The following is an 18,513-nucleotide window of genomic DNA, read 5'->3' as shown; positions in this document are numbered from 1 at the left end:
CAAACTGTCTAACATCACTAAGCTTCTACTTTTTATTTTTATTTTTATTTTTTATTTTATTTTTTTACACGTAGCAATTGATGTTGACATGTTGAGTTTGAATCGTGTTAAAATAGAAATATAATATTATATATGTTAATTTTAATTCAATCAATTTAATTAAACGGGTCGATTGTTAACCTTAATCCGTTAATTTCGTTTTGAATTCATATTAATTTTACGGATCATATAAAAAATTGTTAGACATAAATATCGCGTGTCAGATTTAACCTATCGTATCAAGAGTATAATTCAACCTAAACTCGATACTCTTAGTTAAATGAATCAAATCACATGCTAATTTTATATTAAGTAAGTATCTGAGTTCGCATATAATGTTAATAAAAGACAAAGATACAACAAAAGCAGATTTTATTTTATTATTTTATTTTATTTTATTTTATTTTGTATTAAAGAAATAATAATTACAACCGGTTCAATAGATAATGAAAAAAGCTCAATAATGTGTGTTACACTGTTACTGACGTGTTTTCTGGACCACGCGTGTTAGAGCATGCATGTGGGCGTTTGTTTAAATATTAGACATTGAATGCATCTGTTTACTTAATCTATGTTTTTAACATTATCTCTCGGAAGTTTAATTGGACTTTCACGAGAAGTGATGAAGGTTGATCTGACACGTTCAGCCACGAACAAATTAAAGCCAACATTCTCACTTCCAACAAATCCTAACGATTCTTAACAAACCAATTAACCCGTTTAAAGCTTAATTAATCATAATTAATGATGAGGGTATTACATTTTGGGTACCGGACGAACCACCACCAAATGACCATAGGTCGGGTAATTCAGCCACCCGTAAGCCAGCTAGAGGGGATGGGCGAACCATGCTCATTGCCTTGGAGGTAGTTCGACATGTGTCAGAACTTTCCTTTTCTCAGGAAATTGTCTTTCTTGAGATATTTGATGTATATCTTGCCATATTAAGCTATTTTCATGTTGGAGAATATAATTTGTAATATCTAAAAATTCCTTCTGAATTATGGTATTCCTATTCAAGCAGTGTCCTCGTATGACAGTGTTTTTGTCTAGCATAATATAACCAATAAAACCAACAAATGCCAAATAGAAACTAATCACCGACCAAGGATTATCACCCGTAAGAGAAGGAAAAGAGGCAAAAAAATAACTCCAAAGGGCTTTCCTCTTCGAAAGTAAATTTTCATTGTAAACAAAAGAAGGAATGCAACTGCAAGCCTTAGATTGGCCGAAACTCTGCAATGAAATAACTTGCGCAGATTGGCCAAGAAGAACAAGATCCAACTCCTTGGGTTCCAACAAAGACAAAAGAAAGTAATATATATAAGCTAGGAACCAACCAAAGGTGACGCACAAAGAACTAGATGATTTTTCTTTGTCTTCTTGCTTGCTTTTTTTTTTTTTTTTTTTTTTTTAAAAGAACAAATCCGATAACCATACTCAGACCAGTGTTTGAAACAAAGAACAAGAAAACAATTTAAAGCATTCTGATGCACAGTAGCGATGGACACTAGCTAGACGACTCAACCAATAACAACCTAGATGATTCTCATTGGTCTTTTTGTTATCTGATATCAGGCAAAAATAGAAACAATACGATAGGAGAAAAAAAGAAAAGAAAGAACATAAAAATTGAAATTTCACATTGTCGAAAACTGGTGTTAGCCTATAGCTCTGATATTATGAAGAAAAGCATCATGTTAAATGTCTAATAGAAAATAAAAGCTATAGCGGAAATAAAAAAACATAGAGACAAGAGATTTTACGTGGTTCGGTTTATGACTTACGGTCACAGGATAAGCCCAAAAGATTACATTATGCTTTTATTTCTCTTAATGAATTTATAATATAAATGATCTCTATTTAAAGAAATGTAGGGAGAATAGAAAAAGGTATGGAAGAATTGATTAAATCAGATCATACAATCTCATATGTTCTCTTACTATATCTAATCATAATTTAAGAAAAATATATTCACAAACAACTTAGTTATGTAATTTAATACTAGTCTTGAACTCTTCATTCCTTCTTTCCCTTTTAGATTTACGATGGGTTACGTAAAAGAATTCAAAAAAATCTTAACTTGTAGTTAACATTTACTATATTTTTATACCTTTTTAATCATCTGTCTGCTTTATTGTCAATACAAATGACTCATATTCCATGTATTTGACTTGAAAAAAACGCAATATCATATTATTATATAGACTTCTTTTGTATTATTCTTTACAAAAAGAAAAAAAAAGAAAAAAAAAAACCTTTTATTTGTTTAGGATTAGATATGAAAAGTTTGAAACTTCAAAAGTTTCCTTGAATTTGATGTACTCTTTTATCTTTTCAATTGACTAGCTAGCTTCGATCTATTTTGATTCGGCCATGTGATCGAATCACCGTCAGAAATGACTTAAACATAAAATATTGTTAACTTTTTGAGTTCTTCCAAAAGGCTCCACTATTAAGCCAGATTCAGTAAATAATTGTCTGCTTCACTATTACTATGGTAAAACTGGTCATCCAACACAATCTGTTTATGACCTGTTAAGATTCGTGATCCGTTTAATTTAGACTTAAATATGATCCGTTTATGTTAACGGGTCGGAGTTCCAGACACGACACGAACACGATAATTTCACGGGTCACCCAACACGACCCGTGAAATCCGTTTAACATAATGGGTCGAATCGGGTCGACCCGATCCGTTTAGATTATACGTGTTTATATATATATATATATATATATATATATATATATATATATATATATATATAGGGGGGTTTGTGGGTATTTAAATGAAATACTAATAATTTTAGCAATTCATCTCTAAACTCCTACTCCTAGTAGGCTAGTACCAAATCACTTAATATGTTTAATTGTCTAATCAAATAAAAAAAAAAAAAAAAAAAACTACATCATCATTACAAATTTATAAATACAAAAAACTGCATCATAATTGTCCACTCTTAAGTCTTGATTTCTTGAATGACCTACATATGCTCATTCCTCCCCCCCCCCCCCCCCCCCTTTTTGTTTTTTAATATATATATAAATAAAAAAAAAGTTAATCGTGTCTGGCGAGTCACCCGCGGGTGACCCGCGACCCGACCCGCCAGACCGAGATAAACGGGTCGACCCGTTTATGACCTAAACCCGTTTAGGTTAGACCCAAATCCGCTAATTTCGTGTCATGTTCATGTCGAGTTGTCGGATTGTGTCAAAATTCCCAGCCCTAATTTCCCCTACTATTTAACTTAAATTATAATTACTATCCAACATACATAACTATAATTTAATTAAGTTAATTGTAATAATACCTTGAATATGAGTCCCTATATGTATCTTGGAGCCTTTTGTTTTGAAGTGAAATGAAGACCAATAAAAGATATTGAGACCCACACAAAGACTAATCAAATCAAATCCTAACGATTGCCGGAGGGATCGCCATTGCCATCGAAAGAGCTGGATCATCACAAATACTCATGCGGAGGAGAAGCTTAGGAGAACAAGGTCAGAGGAGATATCAAACAGAGTTGGACGACGTCAAGTCACAAACGTTTGGTTAAGAAGTTTTCAAATAAAATGACATAGTTTGGTTAGTTATTTTTTTTAGTTAATTTTGAACCCTTACTTGTTTTTACCGGAGATGTTCTACAATTTTAACTACAGTACATAAGTCGAATCTTTTATGAAGTATCTATTTTATAGTCAAAATTTAAAGTTGGTGAATTTAAGAGTATATATGAAGTCAATACCTATTAAAAAATTAAAAAAAATTAAAATCATGTATACTGTTAGATACACAAATTTTAAATTCTGACCATAAAATAGGTTAATTATCCATTTCATGAAGATCCTATTGCGTATGCATAGAAAAATACGTAGTTACGTACTCTTGGCCAACTTCTGATCTCTTTGTAAAAGCGATAAATACTGTTGGCTACCTTGATCAAAAGCATGACTTGAATGATATTACAAATAACCAAATTGCTGTCTAAATTTGTTGGTACAGTTTCCGGTATGGTGACGTGTCGCCTGAAGATTCGCTGTTAATTTCTACCGAATACCTCAACCCTGCAAAAAGGAACAAACAACTCGTCGGGGGTGCCGACCACGCCCACTCCGATGCCTAAGTCAGTCTAAAAAGTTTTCTGCAGAGTATTCTGAATATTAATCTCAAGAGCTTCGAGAGTTCGTCCTTATACCTGGTGTGACGGTCTTTATTTATAGGCCGGACCTTCTTGACACCTAGTTGGATTAGGAGTTTGAGTCCTAGCCTGGTTGAACTTTAACTATATCTTCAAGGAATTCGAGTAGGAGTGTAAAGTCCGTAGTTGATCGCGTTTGTACTTCTTTGGACTTGATTCCATGTCAATAACCATTTTATCCCATAAATTATGGATATGTAGTTTATCCCTGATCTTCTGGGATTCTATCTTTATCTCACTCTAAGACGGACGTGGCGCATGGCACCTTTTAGAAGTCTGTAGCACATTTCAGCTAACCTCCGAGGCGATGATATCCGAGACGTGTTCGCTCCGACCTGGAGATCTCGGGATATATCGAGACGTTATTACTCCGAGACACAAATATCCGAGATATGCTCGCCCTATTCAGACTAGGAGATTTCAGGACGTTCCATATACCGTAACCTGGAGTGTTAAGACCGAGATGTCGTTTTGCCTCCGAGATGTATTTATACTGAGATGTCGTTATACCTCCGAGATCTATTTATACCTAGGCAATCTTTTCTTCGCTGGTCGAAAAAAATGTCCGAGACATAGATCCGAGATGTTTCTGAGTCCACGTGTCTTTAGGGTTAATTTTATCCCTAACAGTTACCCCCCTAATTCTCTGATTTCAGGGATAAGAGAAATAAGGGAATTATTCTTCGTCTGCCACTCTGTACTCGCTACTGTGAAGGGCGCGTCTTTTCAACAGTTCAAATATTTAAATCTTACTGCCTCTTTTTCCAATGACGACGTCAGCTCTGTACCGCCGCCCTTTCTGTCATCATGAAACGGTATTGTCGAGGCAGTGCATTTAATCCTGGAGTACGGAAGGCGCGCCTTTTCACCTTCAGAAATTTTGAATCGACAGCGCCTTTTGGCATTCCAGACACGTAGGGGTGGAGGTATTTAAAGCTAGAATATTTTACTGTTCATTCCTCATCACTTATCTACTTTCTCTCGATCCTCATTGTCGTCTTCCTCCTCAATTTTTCCTTTTCCCTGCATTTTCTGTTTCCACTCTTCTTCTTTCTTCCATGGCTCCCAAGAAAACTGTCCCAAATGCTCCTGCCACATCTCGGGCTCGGACAAAGAGATCCGACGGCTCTGTGGATCTTTCTCCTTTGGAGAGCAGAGTCAACTCCATTATTTTCGCGAAGCATGAGAGTGTCCTTCGCTCGATTTACGAAATTTCTCCAACAGTAAAGCTGTTTTATCAAGCGCCTGGAACCAGGGTCATCGACGGTGGCGACGTTACTCTGTACGAGAGGATGTTTCTTGCTGGTCTCCGATTGCCGTTTCCGGAGATTGCTCGAGACTTTGTTCTTTTTCTGATGATCGCGCCCAGTCAGATAATGCCCAACGCTTGGCGGTACCTGTTTGCCTCTTATATCCTGTGGAGGCTTGTGTTGAAGAAGGAGATGAATATCCTGCAATTCTTCAACATCTATAGGCCGAGGCAGACTGTAGAGGGGATGATTGAACTCTGCGTTCGTCACCCGCCTATCTTCATCAAGCTCAAGAGCGGGCTAACGAACAACAAGTTCTGGGAGATGCAATTCTTCAGATTTTCCGGGGAGTGGGAATGCCCCGAAGGTACTCTTCTTCCTGAAGACCGTATGATGCCTCGGACTTGGCAATTGCTGCGATCTGACCGAAGCGACCCCCCTTCTCTCACTGTATCCGAACTGGAGGATGTTAAGGAGATAAGTGGGTGGTCCGCTGCCAGGGTCAAGGCCGAAAAGTTTGAAGAGGTTGATTTTGATAATCTCGTCACCGAGGAGAATCTGAGGCAATTTCTCGGATACAACATTCCGAGAGACAAACAACTAATCACCAAGAGGGGGTCTGTCAAGAAGAGGAATGACGCCTTTCCATCCCCGAGGCCTGCTACTAAGAAGAGGTCGACTAAAAATTCTGAAGAAGTTCTCGGGGATGTTCCTGCACAAAAGAAACAGAAGATTCCTTTGGCTGCTTCGGGTGCAAGGAGGACTCCTCCTTCGGCTCCATCACCTAGGGTGAACGTTGAAGAGGGGTCTGCCAGCTTTTGGGGTTTCATTCCCGAGGTTAGCCCTGCCCCTTCCTTTGTTTTACGGGATGAGTCTAGCTCCGAGGCCTCGTTCCATGGTGAACAATGTGCGGAGCCTGAGAGGTCTGGGGAAGGAGAAGGAAATGTACCTGAGGCCCAAGACATCCCGGTAGCGCGTAGGGTGAAACATCCGGCCAGGAAGCGGAAGTTCACAGCCCAGGACCGAATGGCTCAAAGACTCGCGGACGCCGAGCGGATGTGGGGTAAAGTGGTTATAACACCTTCGGACGCCGAGGAAGTGTGCCAAGAGCCCCTCGCTTCAAGTGGCGAATCTCTTGAAGAGATGGATGAGGAAGTTGCCACCCCCCGAGCTGAGGCTCTGGTTGAGGAGTCTGAAGTAGAAGGTACTCCCCGAACTCCTTCTTCTGAACGTCCAGAAACACCAACGCTTCCTGAAGAAAATCGTGAAATGGGGCATACCACCCCCCAAGTTCAATGTTCTGCGCCTGTTCAAACCGAGACTTCTACTGGAGTACCTGAGGCTGAAGATGTCGCAGAGCCTAGCGCCTTTCAGGAAGCGGTTGATCAGGAGGTACTGGGCTCTGCCTCTGAAGTTCGAGATGCTGGTCAACCCGAAATAACTCCCCGTGTCGAAGTGCTTGAGGAGCCTAGGATCGACTCCGAGAATGTTATCCCTGAAGCAGGTGTGCTTCCCGAAACTTCCACTCGTGCCGAAGTCAGCCCTTCTGGATTAAGGCCTGACGGGTCTGAAGCGGCCCCAAGTGTAGGGGCTGAACCTCATGTGGGTCCCAGCTCTTCCCCTAGGGTCTCGGTCGGTTTCGAAGTTTTGGGCAGGGGTCTTCTGGGTCATCCAATGGAGGCCATAAAGAACTTAATTCCCGAGGGATATCTGGGGAATGCAGGGACGTCTTCTCCCGAGAAGATCGCTCAAGGCATTCTTATTTCTCATTATCAAGTAAGTTTCTGGGGCTAGGTCTTTTCATTCTGCATGCACCTTGATTCTGTCTTTGCTTACTTTTTCCTTGACAGCTTCTAGTGAAGATGACTGCCCTCTGGCAGAAGTACGAGAATCGTCCTGCGCCTCCGCCTACTCCTTCTCCCGAAGTGCAGGCCCGTATCTCTGGTTTAGAGAATGAAGTTGCGACGCTGAAGTCTCTTCTTCAGTCCAAGGACGAGGAACTCGCCTCCCGGGACTCGATCATATCCGAGATGCGTTCTGCTAACGCTCGTTTAAGGAACGAAGTACTGGAGGCCAACGATCGGTACACTCGCTCTGTTGCGAGTCTTTCTTCCGAGCTGGATCGCGCAGACCAATTGTCCGTTCGCTTGTCGGCCGTGCAGAACGAATGCTCCGAGGCATGCAAAAATGCTTTGAATGCCGAAGCCGAAAAGGACAAGCTTAAAGATGAAGTTGAAAGACTTGCAGCCGAGAAAGATAAAGCTGTCAAGGCGCAGGATCATTCGGAGAGTCTCTTGATTCGGCTCAGGACCAGATATGACACAGATCGGGCAAAGCTCAAGCGTTATCTGAAGCAGTTGAGCTATGCACCACATCTCCGGGATCATAGCTGGTCTCGAGGTTGTCATTGGGGTTTCGAAAATTTTCGAACTTTGGTGACAAATCCACAATATAAATTTGATCCCAAAACGGTTGATCCGATGCTGGTGGGTTTTCCCGAAGAAGCCATCCAGGAAATGGAGGAGTTCGGGAAGGACTTCATGCCCGATGTTTCGAATTGGGGTCTTGATGCGCCAGATCCCCGAGAAGACCCTCTGGACGATCCTGCCAGCTATAAGCTGTTCCTTGTCTTGAGTTTTTATCTTCTTTTTTCTTTACCTGTACATTTTTACCTGTACAAGACTTCGAATAGAATATCTTTTGAATGAAATTTCTTCCTTTTAATTCTTTCTTTTCTGATTCGAAGAAGCCTTTTACTTAGGTATTTTTCTTTTATGAAGTCTTTTCGTATCCTCTGAGGACTTTTCCTGCTCTCGGTGTTGAATGACCGAGAGACTTTTCCTGCTCTCGGTGTTGACAAACCGAGAGACTTTTCCTGCTCTCGGTGTTAACAAACCGAGAGACTTTTCCTGCTTTCGGTGTTGAATGACCGAGAGACTTTTCCTGCTCTCGGTGTTAACAAACCGAGAGACTTTTCCTGCTCTCGGTGTTAACAAACCGAGAGACTTTTCCTGCTCTCGGTGTTGAATGACCGAGAGACTTTTCCTGCTCTCGGTGTTAACAAACCGAGAGACTTTTCCTGCTCTCGGTGTTAACAAACCGAGAGACTTTTCCTGCTCTCGGTGTTGAATGACCGAGAGACTTTTCCTGCTCTCGGTGTTAACAAACCGAGAGACTTTTCCTGCTCTCGGTGTTAACAAACCGAGAGACTTTTCCTGCTCTCGGTGTTGAATGACCGAGAGACTTTTCCTAAGTGTGAATCGGATTGATTCTTGGATTTCTGCCATTGTCAATATATACTGGAAGTAGACATTCTTTATTGAATATGAAATTGTTTGTAAAAAACTTGAAAAGAAAACAATAAATTACATAAAATATTTTTTCAGGTGCTCGGCATTCCATGATCTCGGAAGCATCTTCCCTGTTTCTGTCATCAAGCGATAAGCTCCCTTCTGATGGCATCCTATTACCTTGTAGGGACCTTCCCATACGGGTCCCATTTTGCCTTCCATAGGATCCTTCGTCATTAAGCTCACCTTCCTGAGTACCCAATCTCCGAGCTGGAACTTTCTAGGCACCACCTGTTTGTTAAAATACCGAGCCGTTCGGCTCTGGTACGCCGCCCATGTGACATGAGCGTCGTCTCTTCTTTCCTGCAAGAGATCCAGGTGTACCTTAACATTTTCGTCGTTGAGTCCTGGGTTGTAGTGAGCCACACGGAAGCTTGGAGATCCTACTTCCACAGGTATCACCGCCTCGGTTCCATATGTAAGTGAGAATGGTGTCTCACCGGTTGGAGTTCTTCTGGTGGTTCGGTACGACCACAGCACCTCTGGAACGTATTCAACCCATGCTCCTTTCTTCTTATCAAGCTTTTTCTTCAGAATCTTTACCAAGGTCTTATTTGTCGCCTCTACCTGACCGTTCGCCTTTGGATATTGTACCGAAGCATAATGGTTTCGGATATGGAGCTCCGAACACCACTTCCGAAATGGTTCACAGTCAAACTGCTTCCCATTATCTGTGATGAAAGCATGAGGAATCCCGAACCGGCACACCACCGACTTCCAGAGGAAGGTTATGGCATTCGCTGTAGTTATAGCTGCTAACGCTTCTGCTTCCGCCCATTTAGTAAAGTAGTCTACAGCTACAATCAAGAACTTTCGTCCACCTTTTCCTACCGGCATTGGACCAACTATATCCACCCCCCATTTCGCAAATGGCCACGGAGAAGTGAGGGGGGTGAGCTTCTCGGGACTTGCTTTCATGATTCTTGCGAATCTCTGACATTTGTCACAGGTTTTGACAAGAATAGCTGAGTCTTTCTTGATTGTGGGCCAATAGTAACCCGCTCGGATGGTTTTTTGTGCCAGCATCCTTCCTCCTGAGTGGTCTCTGCACACACCTTCATGAATTTCCCTGAGGACATAATTCGACTCGGCTTTGGAAAGGCATTTGAGAAGGGGTTCGGAATATCCTCTTTTGTACAGTGTCTCCCCGAGAAGGCAAAACCGTGCTGCTTGTATCTTTACCCTCCGAGATGCAACCTTATCTTCGGGCAACAACCCCTGTCTAAGGAACCGGATAATGTCCTTCGCCCACTCTGGCTCCTCCGGTGCTGAGTCTACTTCCATAACCTTGGTCCTCGGGGTTATCGAAGGCTCGGTCAGAACAATAATTTGCCTTCCTGATGCTTCCATTTCCTCCTCTGTTCCCGATGCGATCTTTGAGAATTCATCGGCTCGAATGTTTTCCTCCCGAGGTATTTTTGTGATGACGAATCTTTCGAAATAGGACTGGAATCGCCGTACTTCTTCCAAATACTTCGCCATTCTATCTTCTTGTGCTTCGAATTGCCCTTGGACTTGGCCTACGACCACCTGGGAGTCACTCCGAATTTTGACATTGGTTGCCCCCATCTCTCGGGATAATGCCAAACCTGCTATCACCGCTTCGTACTCAGCCTCATTGTTCGTCGTAACGAAGTCCAGTTTCACAGCAAAACCGAACTCTTGCCCTTCGGGATTCCTGAGGAGAACCCCAACTCCGCTTCTGCTCTGTGTAGAAGAGCCATCTACGAACACAACCCAGGTTGACTCCTTGGGTAGTTCTTCTGCTTCAGGAATGTTGCAGAATTCTGCCAGGAAATCTGCTAGAACTTGTCCTTTGATAGCCGTCCGAGGATGAAACTCGATATCAAATTGTCCGAGTTCCACCGCCCAGTTGACTAATCTTCCCGATAGGTCTGGTTTTTGCAACACCTTCTTCATTGGATACTCGGTTAAAACTCTGATAGCGTGAGCCTGAAAGTATGGCCTCAATCTTCTGGCTGAAATGATCAAGGCGAACGCCAACTTCTCGATCCGAGGATACCTCCCCTCCGCACCATGTAGTGCTTTACTTGTAAAGTAAACCGGTCTCTGAACCCCTGAATCTTCTCGGACCAGCGCCGAGCTTACTGCTGAGGGAGAGACTGCCAAATAGAGATAAAGAATCTCCCCTTCGGTTGGACGGCTCAATAGTGGTGGGTTGGCTAGATATTCCTTCAACTTCTGAAAAGCTCCCTCACACTCCTCACTCCAAATAAATGCTTTGCGTAAAATTTTAAATAAGGGAAGACACTTATCTGTCGACCGTGATATGAAACGGTTCAAGGCCGCAATCCTTCCTGTCAGCCGTTGGAGTTGCTTTGTCGTTCTCGGTGCTTCCATCTCGAGAACAGCTCTGACCTTCTCTGGATTAGCTTCAATGCCCCTTTGTGACACCATAAACCCCAGAAACTTGCCTGAAGAAACTCCGAAGGCACACTTCACGGGGTTGAGCTTTATGTTGTATTTTCTTAGAGTCCGAAAAGTTTCTCGGAGGTCTTCTATGTGTCTGTTTGCCCGAACACTCTTAACCAGCAGGTCATCTACGTATGCCTCAACGTTTCGGCCAATTTGACTTTGAAACATCCGGTTCACCAGTCGTTGATATGTGGCTCCAGCATTCTTCAATCCGAAGGGCATCATCTTATAGCAGTAAAGTCCTCGGTCTGTAATGAAAGCAGTTTTCTCCTGGTCTGTTTCTTCCATGCAGATCTGATTGTATCCCGAGAAGGCATCCATGAAGCTTAAAAGCTCATGCCCGGCCGTCGAATCCACCAATAAATCAATCCGAGGCAGAGGAAAGCTATCCTTCGGACATGCTTTATTCAGGTCGGTGAAATCTACGCACATCCTCCACTTCCCATTAGACTTCTTCACCAGCACTACATTGGCCAACCACTCGGGATAATCCACCTCTCGGATGAATCCAGCTTTCAGCAACTTCTCTACTTCTTCAGCAACAGCCATGTTTCGTTCAGCAGCAAAAGCTCTTCTTCTCTGCTTCACAGGGCGATAATTTGGGTCCACATTCAGCTTATGGACAATAATCGAGGGATCAATCCCCGGCATATCTTCATGGCTCCAGGCAAATACATCTTTGTTGTGCCTCAAGAACGCCACCAGATCTTCCTTCATGGGTTGAGGGAGTTGTGAGCCTATACGAACTTTCTTTCCCGAGTCGCCTATCTCGAACTCCTCCAAGGCTTCCACAGGCTCCCCCAACGGTGATTGCTATTTTCCATCCTCCTTAGTTTTCTCCCCCCGACCGTGCTGCCTCGGGGTATCTTTCAAGGACATATTGTAGCATCTCCTAGCTTCCTTCTGGTCTCCTTTTACCTCTCCAACTCCTTCTTCTGTTGGGAACTTCATGCTGAGATGTGGTGTTGAAGTCACCGCTTTGAAGTCGTTGAGAGCCGTACGTCCTATAATTGCATTGTAGGCCGAGACCTTATCAACTATAAGGAATTTCACCATAATGACTTTTTGCCTTGGATAAGCCCCGGCTGTGACAGGTAAATCGATAGATCCGAGGGGCAACACCTTCTCTCCAGCAAAACCCTGGAGCTGGCACGAGACTGGAACCAACTTTTCTGATGGAACACCCATGTGATCGAAAGCTGATTTAAAAAGAATATCAGCCGAGCTCCCAGTGTCAATGAGAATCCGCCGGGTCTGATAGTTTGCTATGGTCAAGGTGACCACAAGGGCGTCTGTGTGCGGAAGCGAGACTCCAGCATAATCATCATCAGAAAACCCTATAACCAGAGGGTTATATTTCCGAGACTTTGCGGGCTTCTGGACCGAGTAAACTTCGAAATCATCGAGCTGTCTGGCATACGCTTTCCGAGCCGAGTTGGACTCACCTCCTCCTCCGAATCCTCCCGAGATGGTATGAATGATAGGGATATTGCCTTGCTGTGCCCCCCGAGGCCTGCTTCTACTTCTCTCCCTTCTTTCATCCCTCCGAGGCCGAGGTGCTGGCTCTCGGCTTCTTTCTCTTCTTTCATCCTGTCTCGGTTGATTGTTTCTTCTATTATCCCGATCTTCTTCCCTCCTAGGCCTCGGATAGTGATCTCGCTCCTGATGATTCCTCTCATTCACGAGGAATCGGACCAGCTTCCCATTCTCAATGAATTTCTCGATCAACTGCCTCAACGAAACACACTGCTCGGTCAGATGACCGCGTGAGTCGTGGAAGGCACAGTATTTGTGAGCCAGGTACGGAGGGGGATTTCCTTGAATGGGTCTCGGTCTCTGGTAATTCGGATCTTTCTTGAGTTCCATGAGCACCTCGGTGATGGAAGTGTTCAACAGTGTCCACTTATAATCTCCGAAATTTTTCTTCACTTTCTCATACTCTGCAGGACCAGCATCCTGTATGGGCTCAGGGTTCTTCTTTTTCTTAGGCTTCTCGGTGGACGGCTGTTGTTGTTGCTGGGAATTACTGAGAAGGGCTCGGAGCGTCTCTTCCTGATTGATATACCTGTCCATCTTCACCATAAAGGTTTGAAGATCTTTCGGCGGTTTCAACGCCAAATCTGCCATCAGAGGCCCATCTTTTTTTAAGCCTTGAAAAATTGCACCGTAAATGAAGTCGTCTGGTGCACTCTCTGTGTCCAGCTTCTCCTGGTTGAACTTCCACAGATAGTCTTTTAGAGACTCATTCGGTCCCTGCTGTACAGAGAGTAAGTACCCTCGGGGTTTTCTTCTAGCTCTCCCGGATACAAACTGGGCCAGGAATTTTCTTCCAAGGGTGTCAAAGCAATCAATCGACCTTGGTGAGAGATTCCTGAGCCAGTCTCGGGCCTTTCCTGACAAAGTGAGAGGAAAAGCTCGGCATGCCACAGCGTCTGGTGTCTTATGCAGGGAGACATGGGACCGGAAATTGTCCAAATGCTCCACTGGATCTTCGCTGCCTGAGAAGACAGGAATGTCAGGTACCTTGAATCTTCCAGGTAAGTCGCAGTTGGACACTTCTTCGGTGAATATGGACTCCTTGTGCTGGAAGAGGTTGTCAATAAGGGACTCCTTCCCATCACGTTTCTGGTCAATCGTCCTTGACAGCACGTCATATTTTGCGCCCAGATCCTGGACCATCCTCTGCAACCTCCTTTCTGCCTCCGTGGGTGGAACTGGATTAATGGGCTCTCCATGATTCTCGTTCCGTCCGGCTCTCTCTTCATGATTCTCGTTCTGCCCGGCTCTCTCTTCATGATTCTCATTCCGCCCGGCGCCAAACTGTTGGTACAGTTTCCGGTATGGTGACGTGTCGCCTGAAGATTCGCTGTTGATTTCTACCGAATACCTCAACCCTGCAAAAAGGAACAAACAACTCGTCGGGGGTGCCGACCACGCCCACTCCGATGCCTAAGTCAGTCTAAAAAGTTTTCTGCAGAGTATTCTGAATATTAATCTCAAGAGCTTCGAGAGTTCGTCCTTATACCTGGTGTGACGGTCTTTATTTATAGGCCGGACCTTCTTGACACCTAGTTGGATTAGGAGTTTGAGTCCTAGCCTGGTTGAACTTTAACTATATCTTCAAGGAATTCGAGTAGGAGTGTGAAGTCCGTAGTTGATCGCGTTTGTACTTCTTTGGACTTGATTCCATGTCAATAACCATTTTATCCCATAAATTATGGATCTGTAGTTTATCCCTGATCTTCTGGGATTCTATCTTTATCTCACTCTAAGACGGACGTGGCGCATGGCACCTTTTAGAAGTCTGTAGCACATTTCAGCTAACCTCCGAGGCGATGATATCCGAGACGTGTTCGCTCCGACCTGGAGATCTCGGGATATATCGAGACGTTATTACTCCGAGACACAAATATCCGAGATATGCTCGCCCTATTCAGACTAGGAGATTTCGGGACTAGGAGATTTCGGGACGTTCCATATACCGTAACCTGGAGTGTTAAGACCGAGATGTCGTTTTGCCTCCGAGATGTATTTATACTGAGATGTCGTTATACCTCCGAGATCTATTTATACCTAGGCAATCTTTTCTTCGCTGGTCGAAATAAATGTCCGAGACATAGATCCGAGATGTTTCTGAGTCCACGTGTCTCTAGGGTTAATTTTATCCCTAACAAAATTAAAGTATAGTAATGCTAATGTAGAGTAGAATATTAGTTTAATCAAATCACACAAATGGAATGATTGGGTGGAAATATATGGAAGTTTACAAATATGTAGAATGATCGATCCACCTATAACAAAGGAAGAGCAGATAAGATCAAGACAGTCAATTTGCTTCCTCATTTGGTTTAAACGAATTTGGATTAGGTGTTTGTAAAACACAATATAATAATAATAATAATAATATACAGCAAATGCGTTTGTAAAAAAAAATAAAATTACAGCAAATGAGTTTTAATTTTTTAAACGGACAAGATTCGAATCCGCTTGACCGTTAAAAAGCACCTTAATTAAATTCGGTTTAAACATTTCTGGCTAGGAGAACATCGGCAATCAACTTGTCCAAGTTCAGATAAGAAGAACCACCAGGCTTGACAGCTTCTTCTGCCATTGTCTTCCACTCCATTACCTTCCTCTTCATTTCTTTACCCTTATCACCCTCCATTAACTCCCTCACAAGCTTCTCAACATCATCTCTCTTAACATCATTATCTATCTCCATCCCAATGCCCCATTCAATGCAAGAATACCGGCAGTTTGTCTGTTGCTCGGCAAAGAAAGGCCAATAGATAATTGGCACTCCACCAGACACGGTTTCGAGCGTTGAATTCCACCCACTATGCGTTAAAAACTCTCGAATCGACGGATGCTTCAGGACTTCTTCTTGAGGACAGCAACTTGCTAACATGCCTCTATCTTCAGTTTTGATAATAAACTCAGAAGGAAGAACAGCTGAATCGCCTATCACAAGATCAGGCCTTATAATCCACAAGAAGGGCTTCTCACTGTTGGCAAGTCCCCAAGCAAACTCAATGAGCTGTTGGGGCGTCATGACAGTGATGCTCCCAAAATTTACGTACACTACGGAGTTGGGTTCTTTTGAATTTAGCCACTCCACCGACCCCGGCGGTTCTTTCCATAGATTGGAGCCTATTGATTTCAGTCTTTCATCTTTGATCTGATCGGCAAGCAACATAAGTGGACCGATAGTGTATATGCGAGGAAGCAAAGACGAGATAGCATCCAAAACATCCTGTTCAAAGGGGTCGAACGTGTTCAAAATGACAGCTGAAGCTCTTGATGATCTCTCTGTTTCACGGATGAGGAAGTTGACCACGATGTCGTTCTCATCCGTTGTTCTACTGAAGCTTGGAAGATCCTTCAGACGGATGTGTCTCATCCCAGGAATCCAATCGATTGCGGTTTCTAAATACCCGTTTGTTAGATAGCTTGCATCTGCGATTTCAGGGTTTGTGAATGGCTAGCTTAATTACTCCAAAACTAAGCGATTAATTAAACACTAAGCATATAACTTCATAAATAATAATGTTTCTGCTCTAGTGTTATTTCTCTCCATTTCCATTCTCTTCCGTATTCGGTAGAAAAAAACATGTTCACGTATTATTGTTTAGAATAATGGTATAATTATACTTTCACTTCCATTTTATTTTGCTGATCGGCTACCATATCAACCCACTAAAATGGTGTGAGATGAGGGTGTAATAAATGCATGCAAGTCGTTACTTTTGGTTTGTAATTTTTTATATAAAAGTGATACTGGCGTTTTGAAATTTTTTCAATTAGATGCTCCGTAAATTTCTTTCTTTCTTCCCTTTTGTTTTGTTTTGTTTTTTTTTTTTTTTTCAATTTGTTAGTAGAAAATATGAAATTTTAATTACACCCTTTAAACATTTGTAAGAAAAAAAAAAACCGAAGGCAAAAGAATCCAAAAAGTCAACGATATGGTGGTTCTATCTCTTAATTACGTACCCTAAATGCACGGTGAAGTGGGGCTATCCCGTTTTGGAAGTTTTGTGGGTGGTAGTACAACCACTTGCCAAGTTGTCATCACCGTTATCCACCCCAAACTCCTTGAGGTGAGTAAATCCTTCATAGGCCTTTTGAATTTTATTTTAATTAAATTTTTTTTTTAAAAAAATATATATAAAAACCGAGATTTCACACCATATTTCTGTTAGAAATCAATACGAAAAAGAATCTAACAAAAGATCTGATTCAAAAATTTTGAAAACCGACGATTTTATTGAAAAAATAAAAAATGAACGGAACTACGTACCTTTGAGTGGTGTTAAACCTCGTTCAACAAGATGGCGATAATGCATATAGCCCAAGACGCCGCAGGCGCTTGGTGTCCAGAAAAGAACATTTGGAATTCCAAATTCTTCAGCAGCTTCAAGAGTGAAGGACATGCAGCCATCAGAGATGATACACGTCACAGGCGGCACGTTGGGAGAGCAATTAGGGTTGTTGAGTTTGGAGAGAAGGTTGCGAAGTGGGACGAGGCAATTCTTTGAGGTGGAATCGCAGAGAGCAGGGACGTCTTGGCTGACATCGGCATCCGAAGGTGGGAGGCCGTCCGGGATGGTTTCAAACCGGAAGTTCGGCAAGCCGTCAAGAGAGTTGGGGCCTCTAGACCTGAGGAAGCGTACATGTGTGGTTGTAATGGGCCTGGACAAAAGTTACGTGAAAGCCTTTATGGTGGAGGATTTTGGCCAGCTTGAGCATCGGGTTTATGTGACCCTGAAGTGGATATGGAACGCAAACAACATGACCTCTAATGTCTTGCGAAATGGAACCCATCTCTCTCCCTGATCTCTCTCTCACCACGCTCACACAAACTGGGATGCAAAAATTGAACTTTTTAAGAGAGAGCTCGGTCTTTCCAGGATGCAAAATAATTTAGGCCTCCTCAACAATACGTCAGTGCAGACTGCCAACCAGACAACCAGTTTTTTTTTTTTTTTTTTTTTTTTTTTTTTTTTTACATGTGGCAATTTATGTTGATATGTTGGGTTCGAGTCGTGTTAAAGTAGGAATATAAGATTATATACGTTAATTTCAATTCAATCAATTTAATTAAATGGGTAGATCGTTAACCTTAATCCGTTAATCCGTTAATTTCGTTTTAAGTTCCTATGAATTTTATGGGTTATATAAAAAATTGTTAGACATAAATATCGTGTGTTAGATTTGACCCATCGTATCAAGAGTATAATTCAACCTAAACTCGATACTCTTAGTTAAATGAATCAAATCACATGCTAATTTTATATTAAGTACGTATCTGTGTTCGCATATAATGTTAATAAAAGACAAAGATACAACAAAAGCAGATTTTATTTTATTTTTTATTTATTATATTTTTATTTTTTTTGTATTAAAGAAATAATAATTACAACCGGTTCAATAGATAATGAAAAAAAGCTCAATAATGTGTGTTACACTGTTACTGACGTGTTTTCCGGACCACGCGTGATAGAGCATGCATGTGGGCGTTTGTTTAAATATTCGACATTGAATGCATCCGTTTACTTAATCTATGTTTTTAACATTATCTCTCGGAAGTTTAATTGGACTTTCACGAGAAGTGATGAAGGTTGATCTGACACGTTCGGCCATGAACAAATTAAAGCCAACATTCTCACTTCCAACAAATCCTAACGATTCTTAACAAACCGATTAACCCGTTTAAAGCTTAATTAATCATAATTAATG

The 18,513-nt window shown here is 42.3% G+C and overlaps 1 pseudogene; it reads right to left on the bottom strand.

The window, feature by feature from the left end:
- Nucleotides 1-15,230: 15,230 nt before the first annotated feature.
- LOC133880952 (7-deoxyloganetin glucosyltransferase-like) lies at nucleotides 15,231-17,643 on the bottom strand (annotated as a pseudogene).
- Nucleotides 17,644-18,513: the final 870 nt, after the last annotated feature.

The sequence above is a fragment of the Alnus glutinosa genome, chromosome 11 (assembly GCF_958979055.1).
Source record: "Alnus glutinosa chromosome 11, dhAlnGlut1.1, whole genome shotgun sequence".
NCBI lineage: Eukaryota > Viridiplantae > Streptophyta > Magnoliopsida > Fagales > Betulaceae > Alnus > Alnus glutinosa.
This window is presented reverse-complemented; position numbering and strand designations above follow the sequence as displayed.